Source organism: Heterodontus francisci, unplaced genomic scaffold (genome assembly GCF_036365525.1).
Source record: "Heterodontus francisci isolate sHetFra1 unplaced genomic scaffold, sHetFra1.hap1 HAP1_SCAFFOLD_597, whole genome shotgun sequence".
In the NCBI taxonomy this organism is placed as follows: Eukaryota; Metazoa; Chordata; class Chondrichthyes; order Heterodontiformes; family Heterodontidae; genus Heterodontus; species Heterodontus francisci.
This window is the reverse complement of record NW_027141752.1, coordinates 178,750-185,426: the sequence shown is the minus strand read 5'-3', so window position 1 is coordinate 185,426 and position 6,677 is coordinate 178,750. Positions and strand designations below refer to the sequence as shown.

Here is a 6,677-nt window from a genome sequence, read left to right as displayed (position 1 = left end):
TTAATCATGATGTGATGAAATGATTGTATGTTCCAGTCTTTCCGTGGTGGGTTTTCACACTGAGTAGAAACGTGTTGGACATGGTCTGGAAATGTTTCACACCGCTCCATTCCCAACTTCATTTACTGACAGAAGATATATTTCCATCATTGCACAGCTGGCTGCATCGCCAGAAACTGTGCTGAAGGTGACAGCTATGCCTCTACAGCTGACAAGGTGGCCGAGAGGTTAAGGTGATGGGCTGCTAATCTATTGTGCTCTGCACACGTGGGATCGAATCCCATCCTTGTCGCTAGTTTATGAACTGTTCAGTGTATTGTTTGTGTGTGAAGTCAGCCTCGAAACCTGTTCTTGTCAATGTCCAGACAGTGATTCCAGAATTTGTTATACTTCTTTAAAATTGAGACAGCCAATTGGAATTCTTCACTCAAACTGCACTGGAATGAAGATCAAATAGGGATCACGAAACGGAGCAGTATTTTTCCTCCCCTCCTTCCTTCCATCTTTACTTTCTCTGGATTTGCGCCAAGTGAAAGACAAATGGGAAAAGCAAATGGCGAGGGAGCAGATGCCGAAAATTTTCCTTTGGCAAGAAATTTATTTTCAAATCTTCTTGATAGATTAAGTGAGTGAGCAATGCTTTGGCAGATGGAGTTTAAAATGAGGGGTCATCTACTACCTACGATAGATCAGAGTGTTTTTTTGTAAGAGGTGAGATGTTAGAAACGGCGGAGGAGCAGAGACCCGAATACTGAATTAATAAAAGCGAGTGGACTGGTAGAAAATAATGTGAAAAGTGAACAGAATCTGAAGAATGGAACTCATGTTGCAGTGATATAAAGCTCTGTGCTCCTGAAGTAAATGTCCAAGCCCAGATTGTGGGGAATCTGTGGAGAGTGATTTTGTTTTTATTCATTCTTGGGTGTGAGTATCGCTGACAAGGCTAGCATTTATTACCCATTTATATTGCCGTTGAGAAGGTGGTGGAGAGCTGCCTTCTTGAACTGATGCAGTCTTTATGGTGCAGGAACACCCACAGTGCTGTTGGGGAGGGAGTTCCAGGATTGTGACCCAACAACAGTGAAGAAATGGCGATATCGTTCCAAGTCAGGATGGTGAGTGACTTGGAGGGGAACCTGCAGGTAGTGAGTTCCCATGCATCTGCTGCCCTTGTCCTTCGAGGTGGTAGTGGTCACGAGTTTGGAAGGTGCTGTTGAAGGATACTTGGCGAGTTGCTGCAGTGCATGTGGAGATGGTACACACTGCAGCCACTGTTTACTGGTTGTGGAGGGATTGAATGTTTAAGGTGGCGGGTGAGGTGCCGATCAAGTGCGCTGCTTAGTCCTGGATGGTGTTGAGCTTCTTGAGTGTTGTTGAGTGGGATGTATTCCATCACACTCCTGACTTGTGCCTTGTAGATGGTGGACAGGATTTGGGGTGTCAGGAGGTGAGATACTTGCTGCAGAATTCGTAATCTCTGACCTGCGCTTATAGCCACAGCATAGATGTGACTGGTCCAGTTACATTTCTGGTCAAGATGTTGATGGTGGGGGATTTAACGATGATAATGCTTCTGAATATCAAAAGGTAGATTTTTTTTCTCTCTCATTGGAGATGTTCACTGCTTGACACTTGTGTGGCCAGAAGGTTGCTTGTCACTTATCAGCTCAAGCCTGAATGTTGCTCAGGTCTTGCTGCTTGCAGGCACAGACTGCTTCAGTATCTGAAAAGTTGTGAATCATCATCTAACATTCCCACTTCTGACTTATGTTGAAGAGAAAGTCGTCAATAAAACAGCTGGGAAGTTTGGGTCTACGACACTACCCTGAGAAACTCCTGAGGCAATGTCCTGGGCTGAGATGATTGGCCTCCACTAACCACAACATCTTGTTTTGTGCTAGGTATGACTTCAACATGTGGAGGGTTTTCCCCCTGATTCCCATTGACTTCAATTTTGCGAGGCATCCTTGATGCCACACTCACTCAAGGGCAATCACTCTCACCTCTCCTCTGGAATTCCAGTCTTTCGTCTCTGTTTGGACCAAGCTGCAATGAGATCATAAGAACAGAATATCGGAAGAACTCTTCGCAGGAGTAGGCCATTAGGCCCCTCGAGCTTGCTCCGCCATTCAATAGGATCATGGCTGACCTGATCATGACCTCAACCCCACTTTCTTGCCTGCCCACATAACCCTTGGCTCTCTTGTAGATAAAAATCTTGAAGACATTCAATGACCCAGCCTCCACTGCTCTCTGCGGTAAAGAATTCCAAAGATTAATGACCCTCTGAGAGAAGCAATACCTTCCTAAATGTAAAAGCCCTAAATCTGAAACTGTGGCTCCTAGTTCTAGATTCCACCACGAGAGGAAACATCCTCTCAGCATCTACCCTGTCAAGCCCCCTCAGAATCTTATATGTCTCAATACGTTCTCCTTTCATTTTTCTCAACTCCAATGAGTATCGGTCCAACCTGCTCAACTTTCCTCATGAGACAACACCTTCATCACAGGAATTAATCCAATGAACCTTCTCTGAACTGCCTCCAATGCAAGTATATCCCTCCTTAAATAAGGAGACCAAAACTGTACACAGTACTCTAGGTGTGGTTTCACCAGCACCATGTACATTTGTAGCAAGACTTCTCTACTTTTATACTCCATCCCCCTTGCAATAAAGGGTAACATTCCATTTGCCTTCCTAATTATTTGCTGTGCCTGCATGGTAACTTTTTGTGATTCATGTACGAGGACACCCAGATCCTTCTACACCGCAGCATTCTGTAATCTCTCACAATTTAAATAATATTTTCCTTTTCTATTCTTCCTACCAAAGTGGATAACCTCACATTTTCCCACATTATACTCTATCTGCCAAATTATTTCCTGGAGTTGAGAGACCCTGGCAGAACCTAAATTGAGCATTGATGATCAGATTATTGCGAAGTGTGTGGTGCTTGATAGCACTGTTGGTGACATCTTCCATCACTTTGCTGATGATTGATAGTAGACTGATGGGGCGGCAATTGGTCAGATTGGATTTGTCATGCATTTTTTTTGTGGAGAGGGCACACTTGGGCAACTTTCCACATTGTCAAGTAGATGCCCGTGTTGTAGCTCTACTGGAACAGCTTGGCTGAGGGCGCAGCTAGTTCTGGAGCACAAGTCTTCAGTACTAGTGTGGAAGTGAGCAGAAAGGCATGGCACTATGCTTAATGGGAAATATAGCCAAGTTAGGAATAGTAGCTTTGCTGAGCTTTGATTTTAAGTGGCAGAAACCACAATGAAATAGTTAAAAGTAAAGGCAGAGCGTGTGAGACTGTAAAGACTAGCCGACACTGGTAATTGCAAAGACATCTGTTCTTTATGGCCTGATTGTGTGACTCCCTGTGGTTTGGAACAAATGGACTCCTGTGAATCAAATGATCTCCATCCCTGTGTGAGTGATAAGGAGTGCTCGGCCCCTCTTATCTTCGTGACCTGCCACTACTTGATGCAGCTGCAGACTGCATGAAACACTCAGGAATGTACACCTAACAGAGATAGCAGGATGCGCCGCAATTACTTGTCACAAGGTAGAGACAGACTCATGATCCATGTAGGGAGTGAGACTAGAATGATTATTGATGATTCCTATGCTCTTGCTAATTAGCTTGCTTGTCCGCTTTGTTTTATCTTGCTGGTACAAAACAATATTTTATTAGGAACAAGTATGTATTGAAAATGGAGTGTATTGTAACCTCAGTAACAGCTGTACTGCACGTCACCACGTGGGTGAAGTCGAATTGGATCGCACTGATTGGTTAAACAAGGGGGTGTAGCATGAATCTTAATGTATAAACAGTAGTACCTGTATCAAAAAACTTCACTTACTCTAGTGGACCAGACAGACTCTGGGTGGAGTCAGTGTTGTTGCATTAGAGTAAGTCAGCCGGCTAAATGGGCAAATAAAGTAATTGATTTTACCTACACATCCGACTCAGTATATTTACTGAACCAGACTGAAGCCAAAAAGAACTCAGATTTACACTAGAGCCGGAATGTTGTTAGGGCCCATAGTCTTTGCTGTATCGAGTGCCTTCAGCTATGTCTTGCCATTATGTGGAGTGAAGCAAATTGGCTGAAAACTGGAAGCTGTGATGCTGGGGACCTCAAGAGGCCGAGATGAATCATCCACTGAGCAATTTCTGACTGAAGATGGTTTCAAATGCTTCAGCTTCATCTTTTGCACTGACGTGCTCGGCTCCACCAACATTGAGGATAGGGATGTTTTTGGAGCCTCCTCATCTGGTTCGTTATTTAATTGTCCTCCACCTTTCATGACTGGATACCTAGTTTCTCAGGGCAGTGTCCAAGGCCCAACCATCCTCAGCTGTTTCATTGATGGCTTTCTCTTCAACATAAGTGAGAAGTGGGAATGTTCGCTGATGATTCACAACTCCTCAGATACTGAAGCAGTCTGTGCCTGCAAGCAGCAAGACCTGAACAACATTCAGGCTTGAGCTGATAAGTGACAAGCAACATTCTTTGATCGGATCCTGATTGAGATATCCGTGCGTGGAGCGGTGGGATGTATGGAGAGTGATTCTGAAGAGGATGTCTGAGCCTGGAGGGCAGAATCTGTGGAGAGTGGTCCTCAAAGGATGTCCGTGTCTGGAGATTTAGGATCTCTGAAGAGGGTCTCCGAGCCCATAGTGCTGGGATCAATGGAGAGTGATCCTGAAGTGGGTGTCCGAACCTGGAATGGCGGGATCTGTGGAGAGTGATCCTGAAGTGGGTGTCTGAGCCTGGAGGGCAGAATCTGTGGAGCGTGATCCTGATGAGTGTGTGTAAACCTGGAATGGAAGCTTTCTGTAGAGGTACAGGTGGAGGCCCTTCATTCCCAGTATTTCATAAAGGTTTAGCATAACTTATATGCTTTTACTCTATGCCTCTATTAATAAAGCCAAGTGTCCTGTTTGCTCTTAGCTACCTTTTCAATCCTTCTAACATTGGTGTACATTGTCTCTCTGCTCCTGCACCCAGTTTAGAATTGTAACGTTTCATTTATCTGGCATTCTTCCTTCCAAATTGTATCACTTCACACTTCTCTGTGTAAAATTTCATCTGTTATGTGAAAGCCCATTTTACCATTTTGTTTTAAGTTCCCCAGAAGTGTGTTACGATCACTGGCATAGGACAAAATTCCTGAACATTCTTTGATGCTATCTCCATAGACAGAGCAATCGTTTACGCGAGCTCAAATGTAGGATTTTGTGTGTTTAGTATCTTATTTCACCCACCAATATAAGCACAAATATGTCACGTAAATCCTGTTCACTGCAGTCCCTGCTGCTGTTTGCTGCCTATATTTACAGACTTTAATCTCAACCTCGTCACCATGTTCTCTAATATATTCAGGGGGCATCAGCAGAGAAAATGTTCAAGCGTGGCAAGTGCAAGGAAGTGTTTATTTATGTCATTATGTCATGAACATAATATACAAATTTTACATGTGTGAATCATCAATATGCGTCTTCATAAATGGAACCCCGTCACAATAAACACTGCCACCTTTCAATGTTTAGCAGACAGGTTTGACGGCCTGATGTGTGTGATTCCCATATTAATGTGTTTGTACAAAGTTCGGGGAAAGATGGAGATACGAATAATTTACAGGGAAATCTTTTAAGCATATTACCACATCTCTCACTCACAAAGATCTGCAAACACATGGATTCCAAAAGAACCTGAGTACAAAATCACCTAAAATAAACACAGCCAGAGAGACTTGCAATAACCTGTAGCTCAGGGAAAATACATGATGTTATGGAAGGGATTCTGTTTCTTCTGTTAAAATATTTTTTGAAGAAGTCATAATTAAACTGAATAAATGTAGGACCAGTTCTTTTTCAAGAGAGCACCAAAAGAACCAATTTGGCAACTATGTTTACTGGTTGTCACATGATTCAAGTTAAATATAGAGCAGAAACCCTGGTAACCGGGAGAAATATGGTTCGCGAAGTCAGTCTTGCCCCTTGATTGGACAACCTTGGCAGCAGCAGCGCAAACCTCAGACAGCAGAAAACTCAGAACCTTTGGTTGTAGCAGTCAGTGTGTTTTACCTGCTGGAGTGAGCAGCTGATAAAGTTAGCCTGAAGAATCGTCAAGGAAGGAGAGAAGACCACAACCCAGTTTGTTTTCCAGAAAATCTTTAAAAGACCCTGAGAAGTCCACTGAGTTAATTCATCTTGTCGCATGTCTTTGAAGAAGGCCTGCTAAAATTAATTCTCAATGCCTTCTGAAAAGAACTGTTCTAAAATACCCTAGTGACCTGTCTATGTATACTCGGAAGTTAGACTGTATTCCAGTTTTGGAGCAACATATCTCATCTGATGATTTCTTCAAAAATGAGTAAATAAACAGCCCAAGAGGTTTTTTTTGTCTGTAACAGAGTGCTGAATTAAAAAAAAAATCCCTTTTATTTTTTCTGCTATCCGGTGTGTGTGTGCGCGTGTGGCTCGAAGATAAAAAAAAGGACTTTAAAAGTTGTTCAAGGTGAAAAAGGAACTTTTAAAATTTCCACCTGTGTGTTTATGCTTTACTTCATGACTAGTTAAAACTTGTTCGACAATAAATGGATAATTTTGTTGTTCATTAAAGAAACCTGGTCAGTGTCTTCTATTCTGGGAAAAATAGAG

The 6,677-nt window shown here is 42.9% G+C and overlaps 1 non-coding gene across 1 annotated transcript; it reads left to right on the top strand.

Annotated features, from left to right (window-relative positions):
• Window positions 1-210: 210 nt before the first annotated feature.
• Window positions 211-292, top strand: trnas-gcu (transfer RNA serine (anticodon GCU)). Its single transcript has one exon. It is a non-coding gene; the product is annotated as a tRNA-Ser (tRNA).
• Window positions 293-6,677: the final 6,385 nt, after the last annotated feature.